Source organism: Coenobita brevimanus, chromosome 32, assembly GCF_032717465.1.
Source record: "Coenobita brevimanus isolate Jiangsu-jjx chromosome 32, ASM3271746v2, whole genome shotgun sequence".
Classification (NCBI taxonomy): domain Eukaryota; kingdom Metazoa; phylum Arthropoda; class Malacostraca; order Decapoda; family Coenobitidae; genus Coenobita; species Coenobita brevimanus.
The window spans coordinates 13978945-14003467 of record NC_136985.1 but is presented as its reverse complement, the minus strand read 5'-3'; positions in this window follow the sequence as shown (position 1 = coordinate 14003467).

Here is a 24523-nt window from a genome sequence, read left to right as displayed (position 1 = left end):
TGACGGCACTGTTGAGAGGTTCTGTAAAATAATTCCATGAATCATTGATATCTAAAGTTTCGACAATGGGATGCTAGTCACCTGCACCTGCAATTGCCTTTAATTTCTTAAAATTTGCTTTCTTAAAGTTGGGCACTTTTTTGCAAGTGGCCTTGACACTGTCTTCACTGAATTTAATGTTAAATTGAACCATGTGATGATCACTGGTATTAAAATTCTTCTCCTACAATAACATTGCTCATTAGATTTTCTGATGTGGCTAAGACAAGATCTAGGATGTTAACTCCACGTGTCAGCTAATTTAGAAATTGATGCAAAGAACTTTCCTGCAAGTTTGTATATAGGTCTAATCCTGTGTGTGAGGATAGGGTTTCTCCCTATTTTGGAACTGGTAAATTAAAGTCATCTAATATTACAGTGCTTTGCATACAAGAAATTTCGGCAATTTGATTGTACATTTCATTATCGATGTTGAGTGGCTGACCGGGTGGACGATAAATTAACCCAGGAGTGATTTTATGACAAGATTGATTTCTAAGTTGAATATAAACAGTGTCAATGTTTTCAATACATGGCTTGGTAATTTCGACTGGATGAAATCCTGATTTAATATATAGCAACACTCCGCCCCCTGCTCAATTCATCCATTCACTACTGAAAATATGATAGCCTGGTAATTTAAACTCTGCTAAAAAATCTCTCTTTTCAGTATTTAGCCACGATTCTGTTCCACCAATTACATCATAATCTTCGGTAAAAACAAGGGCCTCTAAATCAGAATTTTTTTTACACAGACTACACACATTTACAAGGATTGCTTTAATGTGTTTTCCTTTCCGATGTGGGGAGATTCCATGATTTTTTTATTTATCAGATCATATGACATCTATGTTTCCCTCCCGTGATGCTTGTTTTTTCTCCAGAAAACACTTACAGTATCATTAAGCAAACGACTGAGATGGGCAGAACCAATGGCATTCAAGTGTAGTCCATTGTTGGCAAATAGTGTTCGCTGCTCGTAAAGCTGGTTCCACGTGTCAATGAACTCAACTCCTTCCTGTAAGCAGAGTGACTTGACTTTGTTATTTATACTAAGTGCTCTGCTGATGAAGGCATTCCCTGCGTTAATCCTTGGGAGTATGCCTGAAATTAAAATATGGTTAGTGTTCTCCTCATAGCATCGAATCATGTTTCTGTACTTCTCCATCAGCTCCTCTGATCTGGTTCATATGAAATCATTGGTACAGTTTCGGTCATATCAAAGAGAAACACCCTGTCCACCAGCGAAGTGGTGTAATACTCTCCGCATCTGGTAACACTGATAGGTAGGGAACTATGCCAGGTTTCGTTCGGTCGCTAGGACGAACTGAACGCGATCATTACCTCTGTGTGCAGTTATTGGTGGCATATAAACAGTCCCGCCCGACAATACACTGAAAATGATATTTTTTTGTGAATATGATAATAAAATAATTTCACACCATACATATTCGTTTTTTTTTTCTTTTTACATGAAACACAGAGGTTTCATGTGACTCGACAAACATCACGAATCATACAGCATATACAGATGGCCAGCATATAAGCCATTATAACATAAAACATTCCTGCACCTATCATAATAACCACAGAATTACCGTGACCTCCCTCCTCCATGGCTGTGAACCTGAAAGTGGTAGACTTCTTTAACTGACGTAATTTCATTACAGTTGGTGCCACAGGAGGAGGCAGGGTGAGGCGCCTGGGAGACGGGAGGAGGGTTGTGGGTGAGGATGGGCCAATGGTGGTCTGGCTGGCGGGAGGGAGAGGGGGGTCTACAGGAGACATGTGACGGGATAGAGGAGAATGGACTGTGGCAGGAAGCTAGGATGGAATGGATAAATGAACGCTGGTGACATGGTGCCAAATCAGCTATAGTTTGCGTCGGTTATGGGAGTTGATAGTCAGGCTGTTAAACGTTAAGCAAACCTTGCCACGTTACGCAGTCTACCAGTATGCTTTGTTATATTGTCTGTAGGACGACCTACTCCCTTTGGGGTGGCACATTACACAAACCTTTCATTATTAGTGTGTGGTGACGACTGTGTCATCATATAGTGATATATGTTTGTCTGCCACACTTGTCATAGCGACTGGGAGCTATTCTTCTTGCGTTTATGTTGTAGCATCATGAATGAGAAATGTGATATCCAAAGCAGAGGAGGCGTAGGGAGGATTTTTTTTCTTGCAACAATAAATAATAGTTGAGTAGTGATTCGTGCCTATGGTTCTTGTTAATATCTGTACGGCACCGATGTAAACGAAAACGTGATTTACTAGGGGAGGATGGACTGGGTCCCAGTACTTAGGTGACGACACTGGGGTGGAGAAATAGGTCGGTAGAGAGATGCCTTATAAGCTTCATTACATGCTCTATATGTCGGATTACTGTTAACTCAATGCTGATAAAATGAATCGTGGTATGAAGGACGTGTAACTTAAGCAATCTGGCTCACATTCTCGGTATCCAGTTCACCCCTCTCCCCGACAACTGCATGAACTCAGACATGTGTACTGACGGGGAGGGGAGATGACCGTAATTACTGCCACACCATGAACACCGGATGACATATTAATTCATCAACGACATTGGTTCACCTGTCTTCTTTAATGGATTGCAATATACACCGTTACTCAGCCAGGGCAACAGCTCCATGTTCGGACACTGCTGACATGTGTGGCTCAGTAACTGTCGTCCGTGAACAGGGCAAAGGTCCTCGTATTTATCTTTATCCTGTCAATTTCATACTATGTGAACGCTACTCGGTTGTTTGGCATAACAAAACACACTGCAGATTAAGTGTGTGTTTGCATTTAATACAATCGATTTCTGTAACTAATGGCATAGTTGATGTAATATGCACGTGCTCAGACTGGATAACTGCTGACATTACAAGCTTCTTCCACCATTATTGGCTCGAGGATTGGTAAAGGAATGCTTGGGGCATACGACAGTAGCTGAGTATGAGCCTAAATTTAACTGATTCCCAATGGCAATACGTAAAATCAACAGCCACACACGGCATATAGAAAATGGTAACACAAACCTGGGTTAAGTAAATCCATCTTTATTTTACATCGATGCCATACCATACAGATAATAACGAGAACCATAGGGACCATCATTTCTATCAACTTGTTCATATTTAATGGTGATAAAGGAAAAATCTACACTGGCCTATCCCTACTCTGCGATATCAGTCATCACCCATGATGATACTACATAAGATATAATAGTAATTCCTAGTTACTGACAACATAACATCTGACAAACTGTAGGGGCGGGCCACATATCTGCATATTAGCAGTCACCATAATACGGAGGTGCTGAGCCACCTAGTGGAAAGTGTGTCGTGAATTGTTACAGACCATGAAGGTCAATTACAACTCGTGGCAACGTTAACATAACGTTTTATGGACTGACTAAAATTTCATATTCTCCATGAAGTACACCGTCCCCTACCCCCGTCACCCTTTTCCTCTAGCCCCCAGTTCGACCACTATTGCCCCCTCTCTCACCCACCACCCTCCTCCTGTTTCCCAGGTCCCCCACCCCCTACCCTGCCGCCTCCTGTGGCGCCACTTCCTGTATGTAGTGAGTTTGCTTCGATTTCAGAGGTCTACCAATGTCAGGTTCACGGTAGGGAGGATGGGCATCACAATAATTCTCTGTTCATTGATAGTTGTGAAGAACCTGATAATTATGACAAGATGAGCTGTTAATTGTTGTATCGTTCATGAATCGAACCTAAACCACTCATGAAATCCGTGTCATTCATAACAAATTATGTGGAAGGTGTACCATGTGACAACTTTACAAACCTTTCCATAATCGTGACATGCTAATATCAGTATATTTTCTGCCCTACTAGAACATTGCTTATACTGTATATTATATTACCACAAATAACTACGCACAACGGCAATGATCATAACTTTCGGTCCGTCCTAGCGACCGAGTGAAACATGGTGAAGTTCCATACTTATCAATGTTACCAGATGCGGAGAGCATTACACCACCTTGCTGGTGGACAGTGTGTTTCAGTTTGATATGTTCGCAACTGTACCTGTATGAATGATAACAAGGCTGTCATTTTCCGCTTTCTCAAAAATGTCATCGACAGCCTTTGTTCCGTCATCTACTCCTGGACCTGGAATACAAAAATGCTTTCATTTAGAGGGTGCCTTGCCGCAAAATTCCACCAACTGACCACGGATGATGGAGTCCTCCACAACCCGTGCCTCGTGGGGCTCTTCCTCTACTTCTGCGAGAATCTGAAATTTGTTACATGTGGTTAATGGAATGGTGCTCCTTTTTCTCACAAACCTGGCACCCTTCTGCACTGGTTGGAACTCATTCTGTATGGTGGGGAAGTAACTACAGCAGGAGAATGATGGTCAGCCTGGACAGCGGTTGGCTGAGCAGTGGGGCTATCCTCCACAGTATGTCCAACGTTGCTGACAATGATCTCCTCCACCTCATCAACTTTATGGTCAGGCTGTTAATTTTATTTGTGGCTTCAATCAGCTTGTCTTCCAAGCTCTAACGTAGTTTGCACATCCTGCAAACAAAGGAACGGTCTGTATAATTGGATCCAGTGAAACTACCGGAACAGGCTATGCAGATAATGTTCCGCAGCATTCTGAAGTTCAAAGTTACTGAAAAGGCTTACAAGAGAAACAGAATCAAATATTGTTGATTAGCACTTGAAAGAGATACAGGAACAATAATCAGTTACTTTACAAAATCTGCTAGTAAAACAATTACAATTTATGTAATTGTTACAGGTGAAGGTCTCAATGGTGGGGGTCTTGCTGTTTATAACTGTACATGAATGACTACCTTGCTGGTTAGTAATGTACCTGCAGAGTATATATCAGTAATCTATTCCAGAGAAAGGAAAGCTAACTGTTACCTGGAATGGAGAAATAAATTTATACTACAATCTGAAATATAACAATAATGTCATGAAATATTACAATAAAGTCACAATGTGGTTACCTATAAAGAAATGGGAGAGATATTTCAGTGCAAAAATTAGTGCAAATAGAAAGAAAAAATTGTTGGACAATAACAGCAAGACTTGCCTTGTGTCGAAAATGTAAACAAACGCTGTCGTGATCCCTTGTTTTACTAAGTTATCGTTTACAGTGATAAAATAATGGATCACTGGTAAAGAATCCTATCTTAATCCATTAATACTAAATTAGTTCTGAGACCAAAAAATCAATATACAAAGTGCAAATTTTTATTGTTTCCCGAGGGTAACTCGTCCGGTCCTCTGGTGGGAGACGGGTGAAGTAACTGCATATCAGGGACAAAGAGACAGTGCCAAGGTAAAACAAAACTATTTATATGATATAAATTGCTATTTCTTATCTTAGAGCGGTGCAGATCACCGTCCAAAGCACTCTACACTCAGTCACAGAGATTCACAGAAATAAACTGAGTCTCTTATTCAATACCGTCTATTAAACAAAGCTAATCAAACAGAGCGGACCAGGAGGACGTCTTGCTAGTAAGACGGTGAAGCCGACCCCGTGCCGTCATTACCCCTGCATAGTTGTTGACTTCATAAACGGGTTTTATTCACCCCTGTGTAGAGTACAACTCTCATATGTGGTCAGGTTCTTCATATACAGGTCTTCTCAACAAGGTGGAGTCAAAAGCTTTTTGTCTCATCAACTCACCTTCTCTTACTAGCTCCCTTCAACTTCTGTTTCTTCGCTGTACTGTTGCATCTTTATCTCTTTTCAGTCGTTACTTCAATGGTCACCCCTCCTCCACTATGGCGGGTGCATAGCATCCGTCTAACAAAAAAATCTCATCCCTTTTCTGTCCAACTCTCTAATGCAAGAGTTAACCGTTACTCCCAGTCTTTCATTTATGCAACGGGTCACCTCTGGAACTGTCTCCTTCTGTCTGTACTTCCTACTGCCTATGATCTCCAGTCTTTCAAAGGCAGTGTGTCCAGGAACCTCAAAAGGAACAGTCTTGAATTTGGCTCTCTTATCTTGTGTTTATTTTTTCTTGGAGGGAGAAATTTACAGGCTCCTGGCCTTTTGTTGCTCCTTCCTTGCATTAAAAAGATAGGACGACAGTTAGAGGGCTGAAAATGTATCAACCTTCCATAACAGGAAACTTCCAGCATGAAGGAAAGGTACAAATTGAGAGACAAACGCAACAGGGTTTACCTAGGCAGGATATAAGCACAGAAGAACAGCACTTGAGGACAACTGGAGGGACCCCATCAGCATCCCATCAGACCCATATGCCTTGTCAGCATTAAAGCCAGTGATGGCAGAAAACACACCAACTGAAGAAATTTTAATGTCAGCCATGAGGAAGTAAGAGGGAGGACGTGATAGAGGAACAGCACCAGAATCGTCTAAGGTGAAAATGAAGGAGAAATTCTGAGCAAAGAAATCTGCTTTACAGTAGAAGACACAGTTGCAGAGTCGTCAGAGTGGAAAACAGGAGGAAAGGATAACGAAGTAAAGTTGTTAGAAACGTATTTGGGAAGCATAGGAAGGAGAAGGAGGAATTTGAGTTCGTACAACTGATACTATATTAGCAGAGTGATGGACGGACTTAACACGATTCCAGCCAGAAACGTAAAAGAGATGAGATTCAGGGAAGGGTTGGGTCCGGTACCTTTTTGAAGGCCCTCTCCTGATGTGGACGGCATTTGAACAAGCGTAATTAAAGATTTTTTTTTTTTCATTAGTCACAGGATAAAAAAGAGAAATGTCTGTTTCCATACCTGAGAGGAAAACCTATGCAGTACGTGAGACACACTCAGATGTTTCTCGCCCATGGAAGCAATAATCATTCCAGGGAATAAAAAATATGTACTGTCTGAGGTCCTCCCAATCACACAACTTCAAAACGCCGAAGTCGCCACTTACTGGGATGGTTCACAGGCCTTACTGAGGTGACAGGACAGTTAAGGTATTAAGACTGTAATCAGAGAAGTCCAATGGAAAGATAACATTAACAGCATAAGCAGAAGGATTAGATGCAAGGAATTGGTCAGGTATGCTGGGACTCTCTACAAGACTGTTAGCAATATAGGTCGGGTGCTGTCCAAGCTGCACTTGGTCATTAAGGATGGAAAAGATGTAGCCTTGTACGTGGATCAGTGATAGGAGAGGAGAGCCAAAGGTGGTGGTGAACAGTGAAATCACCTAGAATGGAGACTTCAGGGAAAGAAGAAACTGACAGGATGTTCCATCTTAGAAATAAAATTGTCAACGAATTTGTCATCACCAGCAGAAGTAGCAGATAAGAAACGGTATAGATATACTTCGTCAGAGAATGGTAGGATAGACGAACCTAGAAACCAGAGAATTCAGGAGACTGAAGTACAGGAACATGGGTGCACGATATTTTGAGATGTACATAATCAACAGCCATTTTTTGCTTTGAAGTGAGTATAAAGAAAATAGGAGGATACAGAGGAGGGTTTCCTTTAAGTCGCCTTAGACAGCTGAGTCTCAGTACTGGGGAGGTGAGGTTTTGAGGAAGTGAGGTGGCGTTCAGCAGAGATAAAAATAAAGGAAAGGTTGCGATAGTGCAAAAAGAAAATGTATCAAAACAGAACCAGTTTGCACTAATATTACACTATACTACCGTAGCACATATTTGCACTTGTAATGCAAGTTCATTTCCACTATATCCTGAAAATAATTTCTTTATTTCTGGCACTTGTACTGCGAGTTCATGCACCATATCCTGAGATCATTTCCTTACACCCGTACTTTTTCGTATATTCTAAATTCTTCTGTGGTAAAATCACTTGCTAGGGCAATTTCTTAGTGCACTAGGGGAATAGCAGAAGGTAATTTCTAGTTTACTATCACAACAAATCCAACTGGCATGTATATTGCACTGTATTACCAAAACACATATTCGCAGTTGTGCTGCATGTTCACTAGCAGTGTAACCTGAGTGTTTTTTTAAACCCATACATTTTTTATATTATAAACTATAAATATGGTAGGTTGGGGCGCCCATCATCCACTCAATGTAAAGATGCCATATGATCTCTACACTGAGTGACCAGCCGAATGGTTCCCTGTACCCAGGAAACCATTTACTATGCTGGGTGGTAACCATATAACCGGGGTTTGGGGCAGGGTTAAGTGTCCCCCAGATCCCCCTATCCAAAATCAATTAGTCATGGCAGTCGTTCCAGAGAGCCTTGGTGCGCCCAATACCTGCCCAGGGCCCCAACCAAATGGGCAGACTCGCGTGGCCATGCGGAATGTGCGAGATGTGAATGAGGAGAAAAAGAGGATGGATGTGGTGAATGTGTTCCAGAGTGCGAGATATGCCGTGATGGCATTGCGTGAAACGAAGATGAAAGGGTGTGAAGTGGAGGAGTGGGAGGGTGTGAAATGTGTAAGATCGGGAATGACTGGACGAGGAAGATGCAAGGAAGGAGTTGCATTGTTTATGAAGGAGGTGTGGCATAGTGGAATGAGAGACTACAAATGTGTCAGCCCGAGGTGTATCTACCCTGTATTACAAATTCAAGTTTGAGAAGGTGAAAGTGGCAGTGATTGTAGCATATGCACCATGTGAGGACATGAGTGAGAGAGTGAAAGACAGGATTTGGGATAAGCTGGATGAAGTAGTGGGAGAAAGTGATCGTAATGGGGGATATGAATGGAAGAGTAGGCACTGGTCCTGAGGATGACAAAATGGGTTGTTATGCAGTACCAGGAGAAAATGACAATGGGAAGAGACTAAAGGATATGTGTCAGGAGAGGAGGTTGTGCATTTTTAATTCGTTCTTCAAACACAGAGATACACATAAATATATATGGTATAGAGGAAATGGGGATCGTGTTGAAAGAAGCCTGATTGATTACATGCTCGTAGAGAGGTCAATGATGGGAATGGTTGCTGATACAAGGGCCGTGAGAGGAAGATGTAGAGGTCTGTCAGATCATGTGACTGTGGTATGCAAGATTAAGCTGAGAGGAGTGAGGTGGATCAGGAGAGAGGGGAGCAGTCAGGGAAAAAGACTGAAAGTTGAATAGCTGAGGTGTGTGGTGTGGCAAGAGTAACAACAAAGAAGAAAAGTACGGCATGCTGGGATGAGGAGGTTAAGCGAGCAGTGGAGGAAAAGAGGAAGAATTGTCTAAAGTGGTTACAGGACAGGGGTTCAGTTGAAATAAGAACTGAATATGCTGAAAGCCAGAAGCATGTAAAGAGACTAATGAAGAGGAAAAAGAAGGAGGTAAATGATCTGGGAAGATAAGTAAATGCGAACTACTCTTAAAATAGGAAGTTATTCTGGAAAGAGGTGTGGAAAGGTAGAAGTGAAAGGGGAAAGAAATGTGATGGTGTGAAGGATGTAGGTGGTAGATTATTAACCCATGGGGATGAAGTAAGGACCTCATGGAAAGAATATTTTGAAAGCCTGATGAATGGGAACAGAGAGAGCAGAGTGGCTGTAAACATGATTGGTTTTGGGGGTGTGCAAAGAAGGAATGCAGTGGCAGGAGACGTGATGCTCTCACAGGTGAAGAGTACTATGAAGCAACTGAAAAATGGTAAAGCAGTTGGGGTTGATGAGGTGTATGCAGGGATGCTTAAGTGTAGTGGAGAGGGTGGAATGAAGTGATTGTTGGAGATATGTAAGAAGGCATGGATGAGTGAAACTGTGCCTGCAGAGTGGAAAAAGGCTGTGATTGTACCCCCATACAAAAATAAAGGTGGGCGGAGTGAGTGCAAGAAGTATCGTGGCATAAGTTTACTGAGTGTGGTAGGGAAGGTATTTGGAAGAATTATTATAGGGAAAGTAAGAGAGATATCAGAAGTCGTAGTGAGTGCTGAACAGGGTGGATTTAGCAGTGGCAGAGGATGTGTGGATCAAATATTTGCAGTGAAACAGATAGCAAAGAAGGCTTGTGAGAAGGACCATAAGGTGTTTATGGCATTCATGGATCTGGAAAAAGCATAGGACAAAGTGGACTGAGAGGGATTGTGGAAAGTTTTGTGCATGTACGGTGTAGATTGTAAGCTGCTAGGTGCCGTCAGGAGTTTTTACGATGGAATTGAAGCATGTGTAAGGGCAAATGGGCAACTAAGTAAATGGTTCACAATCGGGTGGATAGGATACGAATAATGTGATTCGTGAAAGATGTGGAGTGAGTAAGTCGGTGGACACCAGAATCGAAGAGAGTGTACTGAGATAGTATGGTCATGTTGAGAGAATGAACAACAATAGAGTTGTGAAAAAGGTGTATCTGAGCGAATTCGTGGGAGGGAGGAGGCGAGGTTGGCCAAGGAGACAGTGGAGAGATATGGTGGAGGAGTGTTTCAGGAAGAGAGGGTTGGAAGTCGGTGAGGCTACGGAAATGACAAGAGATCGAGCTGACTGGACGAATGTTGTGAGGAGAAGAGCATGATCGGGGTTTGGCACCCCTTTGTAACGTGGCAGCGTCCGGATTGACTCTATCAGATACGCTTATGTGAAGCTACAGAACGTGGTGAATGCTTCTGGCATATCCGATAGAGGTAGGATTCCGGGGGCTTGAATGAAGAGTGAATGCAAGTGTGGCCCATTGGTTTGGGCAAATTTGGGCTGTCTGGACACTGCTACTCCTCACCCTGTGCTAGGGTGGGAAAGGAGGTCCAGATGATGATGATGACAAATTCTTATGTAGTAAGATTACTATATACACTACACTTTCCCACACACCAGTGACTGAAGAAATCTTTAACTCACTGCACTGGTAGAGCATTTGCTTGTGAATCTGCTGCCATCACTGACAGTTCAGGCAGACATGGCACTGCCTGTATAATTTTTAACATGCAGGTGCCCAGGTTCACAATGCACTGACACGTGAGGTAGCCTGCCTGGGTGACCCTGTCAGGCATTACTGCAGCACTGTGTACTTGATGCAGCAGTTATGCCAACAACCTGTCTGAACAGTGTGAATGCATTCACAACAGTGATAGTAGAAAGGTGTAGGAAAACCTTCTTTTACCACCTGCAGCACATCCCACTTGTCATGCCAGTGGATGACCAACATTTTACCCCATTTCTCGACGACTAATGCATCATTCTCGGTCTTGGCAGGGAAAACAGGGTAGTGCTTCCTACTTGGCTTGACAGTACTGCTGGTTCCTGTCCCATCTTCAAGGAGAAACTTAGCAGTTACATCATTCAAGGAGAAACACGGGTGGTTACATTATCATCTCGCTAGGTAGGCGATAACTACAAAGTCCAGCATATACCCAATCTTGCAGTCACAATTAACAAAGACTGATGCATAAGCGATGACGTTGGACGATGTGTATTGGAAAAATGCCAGTCAGCCCCAGAACAATACATGCAACTCAACCGCCACAGCTATATGGAAGGCGAAAAAAAAAAAAAAAAAAACGGAAGAACCTTATAGCATGGTCAGAATTGGGCGAATTTTCCACACCCTGTCATTGGGTAAGGGTCGCACGCTGTGGGAAAAGTGCAGGAACCATAACACGACAAAGTACTCTACAATGTGCCATGTACCTCCCAAAGACAGGTGTGGCTGTGAGGTCGTCCATGATCCAATAGTCCTGTATGGCATGCCTTTTTTATGTGTGCCATCAGTATGGTCACAGCTTGCCACATGTATAATTCTCCGACTTCAACAGGATACCATTCCGTCATGTTTGCTCTTGTCACAGGAAGGGATAATCCAGTGTAGGGAGAGTTTCTGGCGATAATGATCCTGTGCCCAGGTATTCATTCACGGACAATGAAAAAAAAATACCGTGAAAAATGCATGATGCACGAATTGCCTGTCCACGGAAAATGTGCCCAAATACTTGCCTGAGGATCATCAAAAGCAGCCTCCGGGGGTTGAAACTCTCTCCCCTCCTTTCAAGCAGAAATTTTGATTGTCCCCACACTGGGCTGATGGGAGCTAGGGTAATGGGCACATGCACCACGTACAATGACATGCATAATCTCTGTTATTATCTAGGACTCCTTATTCCCCTTTGTAATTTAAGTGTACTCTCACTGTGTCGAGTCCCCATTGCCTTACCAGAGTAGATTCATTCTTTTTCTTTACGAATTTTGCGTGGAACACCTTCTTATGCCCTTGTGTGTCAATTAAATAGCTTTAAGAACGACGTATACGTAATCATAGACGAGATCTTACCACATTCAGAACCGTTATGTCTCATAAATTTCAATCGAGAGTAAAACCAAAGAATTTAAATTGAGTTTGGAAGAAGTTTTCGCTGTGAATGATATGATGGAGGCTATTTTTCACCCCTGTATTTAAAAACTCTCCAAAGTTGAATAAAATCATCTAGCAGTTGTAGGAATCCCTCTTCCCCCCAAAAAAAACTGAAGAATAAAAGAGGCTGCAATATCCAGGTGTCTAATATACACGAACACTTTTGAGCAATAGTATCTGCCAACCCTCTAATTTTCCCAACAAATACAAGGAAATCGTAGCCAGAGTTCCATACTGAATAAAAGCCTGCTGTCCAGTGCTGAGTTGGTAGTTCAAAGCTTTGTTGGACTGAAGAGAGAACAATGTACAATGATATTATTACTTGTCCAACTGTATTCTCATTTTTTCCCATTCATTATAACTTGTCCCAGACTTTTTTTCCTTTTGCATCTTATTTCATACAGCTAAGTGGCAGAAAAACAAATTTGTGGTTATATATCCTTTCACTGACAATTTTCATGACTAACAATATATCGTAGTGCTGATATCTAGTTACAGCTTAGCCTTCAGGATGGAGAGCCGATAATATTGGGCCAAGTTAAAGTTAACTTAACCCGTGAGAAACCCTGCATACGATTTTGTTTCGGCGAAAGAAAAACAGTGATGAGTAAATAGAACCAATGGCTCACGTAAGAGGCAATTAACTGGACAAGATTTATTACTAGAAAACATCCAAGGCATCGAAAAGATGGCCCTATGTGATGAACAGACTATAAGTGGAATTAACTTCTTATAAATATATATATATATATATATATATATATATATATATATATATATATATATATATATATATATATATATATAGAGTTCATTCCTGCTACCACCATAATATTTCACTCAGGAGACAATTTCCAGACTGAGTGGTTAGTTATATTTCTAAACGAAGGGGTTAAATTATAGCCTCGATTAGATATAACTTCCAAAGACTACATGAAACTGTCACTTCATTAGCTAAAGGAATTTTTTTTTTATGAGAGAAAGACGGAACCAAAGGCCATGAGCCCACAATAACTGTTCCTTCCAAGGGAAAAACAAAATACAAGAGTGAGCCGAATTCAAGATCCGATCATTTCGAGATGCTTGGACGCACTGCGTTTGAAAGACTGGAGATCATAGGAAGCAGGAAATACAGACAGAGAGAGACAGTTCCAGAGCTGACCTATTGCATATAAAGAGCTGGGAGTAACGGTTAACTCTTGCATTAGAGAGTTGGAGAGAAAAGGGATGAGAGTTTGCTGGTAGGCGGGTGCTACGCACCTGTCGTACAGGTGGAGGGATTCATGCAGACAGTTCAGAGGAACAGTGACCATGGAAGTAGCGAGAGAAAAGAGATAAAGATGCTACAGTGCGGCGAAGAGACAGAAGTTGAAGGGAGTCAGTAAGAGGAGGAGAGTTAATGAGATGAAAAGCCTTTGACTCCGCCCCATTCAGAAGAGCTCTATATGGGGAACCTCCCCACAGATGAGAGTTGTACTCCACACAGGGGCGGATAAAACCCGTGTATAGAGTCAACAATTGTGCAGGGGTAAAGAAGGTACAGGGTCAGCTTAGCACACATAATCTCTTGGAAGCAGGTTTTACAAGATGTGTGATATGGTCTTTCCAAGATAAGTCTGAGTAAATGAAACCCCAGGCATTTTCAAGGATGATGCAGGATTAAGCTGAATACTATTAAACATTAATGGGTGTACCTGTGGAAGATTTTGTTGGGTTGATAGGTGAAAGAACTGTTTTTGATGCATTAAAAGCAACCCCATTATTTTGACCCTTGTCAGAGATACAAACCAAGTCAGACAGTAGGTGTGCCATGGCCTCAGCCCTTGTTTGTTGAAGTAACTGCTGTGATGGGCGTTGCAGGAACCGAATGGAAAGGTGAAGGGAGGAGTGATCAACGTATGAGTGGATAGAGTTAGATGTACATTTTAGAAGATCATTGATGAATAAAAGGAACAGAGTTGGTGATAGGACAGAACCCTCAGGAACACCACTGTTGATAGCTCTAGGAGAAGAACGATAGCCGTCTACAACAGTGGCTATAGAACGACCAGAAAGGAAGGTACAGATGAAGGCACAGATAGAAGGATAGAAACCGTAAGAGGGCAGTTTGGAAATTAGATTTATGCCAGACTCGATCGAAAGCCTTTGAGATGTCAAGTGCAATGGCAAAGCTTTCGCCAAAGTCCCAAAAGGAGGATGACCATGAGTCTGAAAGGTAGGTGAGAAGATTGTCAGTGAAGTATCCCTGACGGAACCCATACTGACGATCAGAAACAAGGTTGTGATAGGAAAGATGATTTAAAAATTTTCTAATAAGAATTGACTCAAAATCTTCTGATATACAGGCTGTTAAAACAATTGGACAATAGAGAGTTGAGAATGGTCACCCTTCTTTAAGACTGGCTAAATGAAAGAAAACTTCCAGCAAGAAGGAAAGGTACAAGTTAAAAGACAAATGCGAAAGAGTTTACCTAGGCAGGGTGTAAGCACAGAAGCATAGTTCTTGAGAACAACAGGAGGGACTCCATCAGGCCCATATTCCTTGTTTGTATGTAGGACTGTGATTGCAGAAAATACATCAGCTGAAGAAAATTTAATGTCAGCCATGAGGAAGTCAGAGGGGGAAAGTGATGGAGGAACAGCACCGGAATCATCTAAGGTGGAATTGGAAGAGAAAGTCTGAGTGAAGAGATCTGCTTTATCAGTAGAAGAAATAGCTTCAGAGCCATCAGAGTAGAAAAGAGGAGGGAAGGATGATAGGGTAAAGTTGTTGGAAAGGTTTTTGGCAAGGTGCCAGAAGGAACGGGAAGAATTCGAGTTGGAGAGTTGAGAGCATTTAGCATGGATGAAATTATTTATAGCTGAGCAAAGAACAGACTTAGCACGATTCCGGGCAGAAATGTATAAAAGATGTGATTCAGGGGTGGGTTGGCTCTGGTATCTTTTATAGGCCCTCTCCTTGTTGCAGACAGCATTAGAGCAAGAGTGATTAAACTAAGGCTTTCTTTGTAGTGTAAAGGGAATAAAGATAATTTATTCTGTCTGAAAACTATAAACGTATTGTGCAGGTACAGCATGTTGGGTCACCTGCCGTACAGTCCTGACGGTGCCCGGGTGCTGCAAGTGGCTTCCTGGACCCCCACATCAGGTCTACATTATCTCACACCTCTCACCCTTTTCCCGGAGAAATACACCAAGTAATGTGTACAGATTACTGGCCATTTCAGAACTGGAGGAACCTATTTATTCTGTTGAAACTGAGGCACTGAGTTCATTACCGGGCTAAGTGCCAAAATGGCCACCAAGCACCTATATGCACCAACAAGTAGCTGAACCATCCCTCTATGCGTTGGAAGTAAAAAAATGCTAAGAAGCAACCTACAAAGGGGTCAAAATCTTGGTTAAGTAGACATATGTGTTGTGCCGTCACGCCACACAGCAAAAAAAAAAAATCTGGTTCCGCACTAGTGCTCAAGGCAGGCGACTGTGTCCAGAATTCTGCCAGCTGTATGGTCACTTTTCCTATGAGTTCAGCCTGTCCTATGTTTTTTTGTCGACTCCCCATGGTGTTGAAGCAAATGTGAGAGTATTACCACTATATCCCAGCCCTTTTCCTTAACCCCCTTGAAGCTGGCCAATCAGATATTCGGGTTGCATTGTAGCTAGCCAATAACCTGATGTCTGACACTACTCCCACCAGCAGCTGTGGAGGGGAGAGGAGAAGGGACAGTATTGTTCTCTCACCCACATTGCGTGCCATTGTGGATTAATATATATACCTTTTTTATCCAGGTTACTTTTTTTTTTATCACTCAGATTACAGGGGTTTTCTAATAATATCCTCATACACTGAATGCTGTCTTACTTTTTTATTATTATCACCAATATAATAATTTATTATGTTTTTCTTGATGTTTGTGATGTGATTCATGTTTATAGGAGCTTAAAATCTCCAAGAAAAAGACGCACAAAGTTTCCGACCTTTAAACTGCGATTATTGTGAAAATAATAATGCTTATGTCAAAGAACTTTGATTTATTTCACAGTATGACACTCCTGGGACGTTATGCTATTATATTATTGACTTCTTATGACGTATTTCTGTACTTCGTAGTAGGATAAAAATATTTTCTTAGCTGATCAGTCCAGCAGTGGGGGGCAAAATTTTACTTCTTCACACGATATCATCATGATTAATGACAGATAGCGCAAAATACAGCTTATTGCAATAAAGAAAATACCATGAGCTACATTTACAAACAATACACATCAAAATAACACAAGCAGTTACAGAGATATCAAAGTTTTAAATTTGCCAGACTTTAAACGCATTTTCTGGCATTTTGTAGTTTTGGTGCTTAGCCCGGTAATGAACTCAGTGCTTCAATTACTGGGCATTACAAAACTGGAAAACTATAAGTAATGTATCCAGATTACTCACGAGTATACACTGGGCTATACCCATTTCATTCTAATCTGGCTTAAAACTGTCATCTCTTCATCTTGTATGGGTTTAACAAGAGATTAACACTAGAATATGGTGCTAGTCATGAGAAAGTGGTATGGAAATGAAGTAGAGACACAGGTTTGAATTATTCTTAATCTGAGGTATGTGAATTAATGTTGTGAAAGGTTGAAAATCTATTGCAGATTAGTGTAAAACAGCTATAATTTGTAGCTGACAGTATACATGTTATTGGCAATGTAAGCAAAGAGAACATCGAGCCGAGAAACAATTACTTACATGAAAATAAAATAAGTTATCCAGTAAAAATGATCAAAATTTGTCATGGAGTACCTGTACTTGTTTTAAATAATACGCAATAGACTTTATTCCTACAAGATTATCATAGGCTGAACAAAAAGTCACTTCCACCTAATGTTGCACTGAAACTTCCATCCCATCAAATTATTACATTATTTTTGGCAGTTTCTATGGTGCGACGATAAACGTGACGGCATTTACATTTGAACCCTACTGGAGAGAGTCCATCAAGGGCAACACCACCAGGTACTCAGGCACTGATTACAACCAGCTGGTTACGCTTGCCCAGGCCCTGAATTTTACTTTCCGTGTCCTTCCATCACACACCTGGAACGAGGTGAGAATTATATACTTGTTTGCATTTAATTTTGCTGTTATTATCTGTTGTTGTTGTAAAATAATTAATTTGAATACTACATTGGATTTTAAAATCAGCATCATTTTGTTATATTTAGTAGCCCACTCACTTTCTTATGTGGTATATTAACTATTATTTAAAATGCGACCTCTACAGAAACTGCACTGTTTTCCACAGAAAGTATTCACTGCAAGGATTTGGATTTGATCTCGATTTGGCTGATACTGCCAGAAACCTAATTTCAAATAACATGTCATCTCTTTTAAAGTGTTATTAAAACTCAATTCAGCTCCAGTATATCAGTGTACTACAGTATCATCCTACATGAAATGTGTAATCATACTGAAACAGCACTTTAACCTCTCCACTGCCTTCAGTGATGATCGATGTTGATCATTGAAACATACTGTTAAGAAGCGAGATTTGCCAGTTGGATAACCAAGATTTTTCTCGACGTTTCCTGATATTTATGGTAGCTAGTTCCAGTTTGAGTTAGTTGCCAATTTGCCTGCTGTTGTTAGCGTAGTTATTTTGTAAGTTGCACATTAACCCGCCCCGTCCCAGTGACGTGAATTCACGTCCTCACATGATGTGCACTCATATCCTGGAGACGTAAATTAATGCGGCAACATTGCAAGGTCCCTAATGTGCACAATTTTCAATTTTCGTGAGTGATTTTTGGCACATATACACGGGACACCTTCCTCTACAAGATGCCAGGCAGGGACAATGCCTTACCCAGCATGACCTCCTCTCCCCCCCTGCATGACCTTTTCTCAGCAAGTCACCTGTTATCAGTGACCTGGCCAGTAAAGCCATGTCATGCCATGGTACGAAATTCAGGGCCAGAGTGATTCCCCAATCGATGACAATGTGGAGGACAAACATTAGAGGAAGAAACAGTCAGAAATGATGATCAGGTAATGTGGCAAAAAAAAGGTCAGGAATGATGATGAGTTAGTGAGTGAAACAATGCTTATAATGCCTATATTACTGTTTGAAAACCAATATACTCTCGTACTACATATAAATTCGTACCAAATAAATAAATAAATAAATACCGTTTATGAGTGGTGTAGAATAGTTATCCTCCCATAGAACTCGTTTTCTTTGCAGCCAGCCTGATAGAAAACCCTGTAAGGTAAGGAGATACCCCAACTTGAATCGAGTATTTTAAACCTCAGGTGAGCGATTTCTCTATGAATTTTCGATGTTTCTCACCAAAAGCGGATGTTTGAGCCAGAAAAAAAAAAAAAGGTCCAAAAATGTCGGGACTGGGGCATATCACTGCCCAGAAAACGTCGGGATGGGGCAGGTTAAGTTTGATGCTCTCTTTCTCAGTAATGTTTTATTTAAGTGATTGCTTATTAAATTATGTAATTTAAGTTCGTATGGTAAATGATTTATGGTGTTATGTAATGTAAGACAGCCTTGGCATGTTTTGGTTGTCTCTGAATTGGCAACTGTTGTTCTCATAGAATGTAGACGTTTCTAGAATGATGCAAGCTTAAATAAGGATGGATAAGAGATTAGACAGAGTGCAGTTGGGTTTCAGGTCAGTTTGAGGGAAGTAAAGTTGGTTTTCAGTTCAGTGCTGTTAGTGAAGTTCGCGAAGTGTTGCTGGCAAGCAACCCCTTTACCGCGGGGCATCACTTTCGTGATGCTTGGGCGCAATGGATCATACCATGGGGCGTCACTTTTGTGATTCTGTTATTTTGAATTTGCCTGAGCTTTCAAGTGGTGGCTTGTATTATCTCTCAGTACTGCCAGTGTCCAACAATAGTCAGTGCTGGTAATGTCATCTGTACTCCCATCCATTGTTGACACTTTAGCTATTTTTCCCCGTTCTTGACTCCCCTCCTCACTTCCCCTTCATTACCCTCTCCTCCCGCCTGCCCAGCCGCGCCACACTATGCAAATCTTGCCCGGATTTTTCCACTGATTTCATCCATTGAAATGAGCCCTATGCCCTATTCCTATAAAAAATAATATATATATAAAAGATAAACAGAAATTGATAGTGCCATACACCTGGAAATGGCTAATTATCACCTGGCAACACCCCACGTGCACTCGTTCACTAATTTTTCCTGCTTATTTCCCCTTATAGTATGCCATATGACCTATTCTCGTTATAAAAATGTATATAAGAAAGGAAAGGAGAAGCCTAAGTGATATCTACATTCACCTGGAACTACTTAATTTATTATGTATTGTCTAGATTTCCTGCCAGTCATTTAATGGCATATATATTAGCAGCTGTCACCACACTGACATTGTCAACCCTTGGCTGCCCATATATGCCACGTCATTCAGTTTACTGTCGTCTTTCGAGATGAAACCATGTCGGATTCGTGCCCCTCCATTTACGCCACTTCTGAGCCCACTGCAAAGGACCCTGTGACCTCTACCCCTACTAAACCTCATGTGAGAAGGGGTAAAGGACTAAGTGACTCCGCTGTTGATTGTGAACTGGCTGATTTATCAATGATAATGATGGATAGTGACTTTGATCTTTCTGGTGAGTTGTGTGATGAGCCTGTGGAGGAAATGGTGACAGAAACTCCCAGTACGAGTGCTTCAGTGTCCCAAGTTCGTCCTGGTTCCAAGGGAAAGGAGCCCTTAGTGCAACAAGGGAAGGAATTTGGGAAGGTAGTGAAGAGGAGGCGGGTTAGCCCCGGAACAATGGCCCAGTGTGAAAGGCAACCATGAGTCTCGAGGTGAATCACCTCCCCACTCTCCCAGCCCCACTTCACTAATATCTACCACCTCTTCAGCCGAAATTTCTCCTGAGTCTTCGTCGGAGTCTCCACCAGCACCTACAGTGAAGGCAGGCCCTAGGGGACGAGGTAAATCTCTTACTCATCGTAAAAGTAGACTTGTTTCTAGAGTAAGGGCTGCTAGTGGTACACGGCAACCTGGGGTCAGTCGGAATGACCTTGAAACGGCCCAATCTGCCTCACAGCCACCCTCATCCACCCTCACCCAGCCAACACTGCCACGAGAGGGAACCTTGGACGCCTTCGTGTGGACGGAAGGTTCCGATTTAGTCCTGGAACAACTCCACTTTGACGAGAGTTCCTCAGGGATACAGCCTGTCTTCACCCTTGACGAGGTTGCTGAGTGTGTGGGCTACCTTTTGGCCTTCCTTGATGACGAAGTCATGCAGCACATACATGATGAGACCAACAGGTATGAGTCACAACGTGTTGCAAATGGTGCAGGTACAGCGAAAATGCAACAGTGGACCGTGCTTGGAGTGCAGGGACTGTATGTGTTCTTTGCCCTCATGCTTCACATGCCTCATTCACGAAAGCATGAGTTGGAAGATTACTGGTCCATGGACCTTTTACTACCATCACCCACCTTCAGTAAGTATGTGGCCAGAGATCGGTTCTGTAACATCATGGGAAACCTGCACTTCACTAACAACGATGTACCTTTCCAGACTGACCCACTCTGGAAGATCCGGGAGATTCTGAACAGAATGAAGGATTAATTTAGGTCATTCTTCCACCCATTTCAAAAGGTTGCTTAGATGAATCTTTGGTTCTGTTCAGAGGACGTCTGAGGTTCGTACAGTGCATTCCAAGCAAACGTCATCGGTTTGGAGTAAAGTTCTTTGTACTGTGCGACTGTAAGATGGGGTACATCCTTGACTTCGTCATCTATTCAGCCAGCACTGTCAATCTGGACAAAATACATCCCCTTGGCTTCTCAGGCTGTGTTGTGAAAGTGCTGCTTGAAAGGTATTTTGATGGGAATCATGTGCTGTATTCTGACAACTATTATATAGCACTGAAACTTTCTAAATATCTTTCAGAGCATGGCATCGGCTCCTGCGGCATTGTCAGGAGCAATCGTGCCCACTTCCCCAAATTCCCCAAGGCAGGAACTTCACAAGGGGGAGACGTGCACCAACGCAAGTCTAAGATGCTGGCAATACGGTGGCATGACAAGAGGGTCGTGCACATGCTTACCAACGTATACAAGGGGGAATGCAAGACAGTGGGATGGTTGACCGTAGGACAGGCGAACCTGTGATGAAACGAGATGGTGTCATCGACTATGATATCAACACGCAGCTGGTGGAGAAGTCCGACATGATGATTGGAGAGATCGACTTCCTCAGGAAGAATTCTAGGTGATACAGGAAAGTGTTTCTGCATCTCACTGATATGACAATGCTGAATGCCTTCATCCTGTACAAGATGAAGGTAAAGCCACCCAAGTCATTCTCCCTGAGGTTGTTCACCAGGACCTGTGTTCAGCAGCTGCTTGAGAGATATGGTAGGGTGACAGAAGCAGCGCCAAGGCGCCGTGCTGTAAGACTTCCCGACAGACTTGAACAGAGGGCGTACATAGATCGGCACAGACTGGTGCAAATGCCTGCCACTACGAAGAGGAAGGCTGTGATCCGCAGGTGCCAGGTGTGTGCACATACCACCAGACGCACACCTGAGCACAAATGCACCTCTTGGCAGTGTGCTGAGTGCCGGGTTCTCCTCTGTGTACCCTCCTTCTTTGATTACCACAGCCTGAAACATTTCTAAAACAGAGTAAGTGGAAATGTAAATAATGTGTAAATAATGTGTAAACAGCAAGTGAAAGCAATAGATGTAAATATAATTGAACAGTGGAAAATAATTTTATAACTTACTGCATGTGACAGTGCATATCATAATGTAAATAAAATAGAAATGTAAGCAATATAATTAAAATAGAAAATGTAAATAGAAATGTAAATAATTAGTAATATAAGAATATGAGTACAAATACTTGGAGTAATGGCAGTGAAAGTGAAAGCTTCACTCTCTACGCTAGTTTACTGAACGAGAAAGTGAATGCCTGGAGTAAAAATAAACTACTGTTACTGAAGGAAACTTATGGATAAATACTGTGTATTATAAATAAGTGTAATAAAGTACTGGGAAAATAAAGTGTGAATGTTTTTATGAATAATAAATGGCAGAATACCAGCGGGGAACGAATGCAGGTGGAAAGCTCGTATGCACTTGTAATTTACATTGATTTCACAGTGATTTTTTATTTTTTTTTGAGTATGGATTCCAAACTACTTGAAATTCAGAGAATAGTGTTTCTAGTGATAATATCAGGCAGTGGTAATCATATTACGGGGTGTCGGGAAGTGTAAAGTGGAAACTTTGTTACCCAACTTCAGAAGTCTCCACAAGTCCTACGGTAGTCGACGAAGGCTCAAGAAACATCCCAGGAGAAAGCTGAAGGTATGTGCCACAGGCATATTTAATTATAATATTCTAGGACTGCTAACTGATTTTTTACAAATATTTTTTAAAAAGTCAGTCGAATCGCGAATATCTTCGCGGGGCGGGCAGGGACTGCTTCCGACATCCCTGCGGTTAAGGGGTTAAGTGTAATTATTTTTAGTACTTGCGTAATAAGTGAAGTGTTGGCAAGCATTAAGTGTACTAAGAGTAAAGTGTTGGCAAGCATTAAATGTAATAGCAGTTAGTAAAGTTCGTTTAGCTTCAGTGCTTGTGGGAACAGTGGAGTGAAGTTGGAAAGCATTAAGTGGAATTACTTGGAAAATAAAGACAGTGAACTTTAAGGAGCCAGTTTGAAGAGAGAAACATGTACTGTACACAGGAAAAATCATCTGATAAATTACCAATATGCTGGGAATCGAACCAGGGACTCTCAGGTGAGAGCCAGGCAGCATACCACTACACCACGACCAGGTAAAAGTTACCTCACGTTGTCACAATCTTGTAACCAACGTCCCTCCGCTCCCACTGTGGGCATCAAGAGGATGAGTTAACCCCCTGGCACTCGGGCAAGTGTTTATTTTCGCCTCAGTTGATCTTGTGTGCTGCACACCTAAGGTCTGACCATAGGAAGAGCAACTCACTGGGCAACGCCCTTCCTATACTGTACTGCTGCTGTTGGAGCCTGTGGCAGTGTCGGACGAGGATGTAAGAATACAGTATAAACTCTCCCTGGCATCGGTCTCGTCAGTGCCACCGAGAACTGCATGATAAGCCCCAGGGATATCTTATTTGGTGTCTTTTCTGAACCCTCCTTATGTAAATAGATAATTTCAACAATAGAGCACGCTGTTTGTGAGTGGCGTCGTTTTTTTTTTGGTATGATATGCACCGATGTGTTTCTTTCGACTCTACCTCTGTTTTGATCTATATCTCATTATTTACGCAATGTTTTTAAATTTATTATTTACCGGATGTTATTATATTTCTTTTTAAAAAGTTTGGTACTGAAAGCAATAATTTGTTACATTCTGACTGTTTATTCTCTAACTGGTATAACTAGAAAATAAAAAGAAAATTGCCTTAGATAGTCCATTATCCCTGGAAAGTTTGCTGGCTTTGTCCATGGAATAATTTTGACTCTGTAAAGAATTCTCTCTCTCTCTTTCTGTCTGTCTGTCTGTCTGTCTCGTATTCAAAACACAGTGGAGGTAAATGAATAACTTCCTGTGATCCCCCTGCTTCTTTGTGGCAGGGTGCTTCTCGCACTTCACTGAAGCGTTGCATATCCTGCCATATTTTACTGACATTTCAAAGATCATTACTCTTCTGAAGTGAATGCCTCTGTCCCTCCCCAATAACGGAAGCCATATAACATCCGCCAAGCAGTGAACCCTAGTCCCCTTTCCTGTTTGCAAGGGTTACCAGGTTTTCTCAGTCCTCATGTATAAAAATGATCAAATCAAGAACTGTCATCATTCTGTATTTCACACTACCTGTGACCTCTAAATTTTTAAACTATATGTCCAGTCCAGACTTCTCGAAACAAACGTTACATTTTTTTTTTTTTCGTTCTTCCTAGGAAGAACAATACAATATTATATTTGGAGCCTTTGGATCTTACTTTATTATGCACTAAAATGATCAGTTTCTTTCAATTTAGGAAGGGCATCTTGTTGATCAGATTTAAGAAATGCTACATCATAACTTTTAGTTGGAAACATTTCCCTGAGAGAGTTTATGGTAAAAATGATACACGGGAATATATATATATATATATATATATATATATTATATATATAAACTGGGGCTGTCATTTCTTTATTTTAATGTTATATTTACTTGCAGGTGACAGATCAGGTGCAG